Raw genomic sequence first — 945 nt, 5'->3', positions numbered from 1 at the left:
CACACACAAAAAAGTTCTAAGATAAAAAAAAGTATTAAATTAGTTCCTCCAATCCTTTTCTTAAATAGGTTAATTTGCCTATGATGGCTGCAAGATAAAGACCTATATAATCTAATGTATCATGTGAAGAAACAACTTTAGGGTGAATAAAAAGATCACCTATTAGAATATAGATCAGAGCGAAAATTTCTATCCAACTGTTCTCTTGTTACTGGGATAAATCAGGACTGTCTAATAGTCAGCACTTAAATGAGTTGAGAACAGCTGCCAGGCTGTATAACTCCACTGTCCCCTCAATTGGAACCAAATTGAGAGTTCAGTCTTAAAAAATTTAATGACCGGAAAACAATTTTGAGTATGTTGTAAAATATATGTAATAAAGCACCCGTTTTGAGGAAATATGACCAAGTGTATAAGAAAAGAGTATAGGTGAGATAAAGAGACCAGTCACTTCTGCTTTTGCTCACCTGTTGCCATCGAATGAGCAATGGGAGAGTGTATGTGCCAAATCATCTGGTATAGGAATAAGTAAAATACACTTCTGTTTTCCAAGGTAAGTATCGCAGTGCAGCTAAATTTTGTTTCTACAGTACCTGGTATTCCCGGAAGGTCCCCCTTGCCGGTACTGACCAAGCCCAAACACTGCTTGGCTTCCAAGATCAGATGAGATCGGGCATGTCCAGTGTGGAATGACTGTATATATTATATAAGCATGACTCCTGGTCGCCTAAATTTTCCTGCGTATGGATGAGAGAGTGTATAAAAGTGGAATGTATCACAGAATGTGATCCAATAGGAGGTAGAAACTGAATGGACTGGAAGTAGGAAAGAAGAAATAGTATGCACTTCTGCTGTCCACTAGGGGGCCCTGTTACTTAGGTCAGCATTGCAGGGTACATCCCAAATGTGGATGAGAGAGTGCAGAAAAAGGATCGCAAGATAGAG

The 945-nt window shown here is 38.9% G+C and overlaps 1 pseudogene; it reads right to left on the bottom strand.

The window, feature by feature from the left end:
* Positions 1-581: 581 nt before the first annotated feature.
* On the bottom strand, positions 582-701 carry LOC134912451 (5S ribosomal RNA; annotated as a pseudogene).
* Positions 702-945: the final 244 nt, after the last annotated feature.

The sequence above is a fragment of the Pseudophryne corroboree genome, chromosome 4 (genome assembly GCF_028390025.1).
Source record: "Pseudophryne corroboree isolate aPseCor3 chromosome 4, aPseCor3.hap2, whole genome shotgun sequence".
Classification (NCBI taxonomy): Eukaryota; Metazoa; Chordata; class Amphibia; order Anura; family Myobatrachidae; genus Pseudophryne; species Pseudophryne corroboree.
Note: the sequence above shows the minus strand (reverse complement) of the source record. Positions and strands in the feature narration are given on the sequence as shown.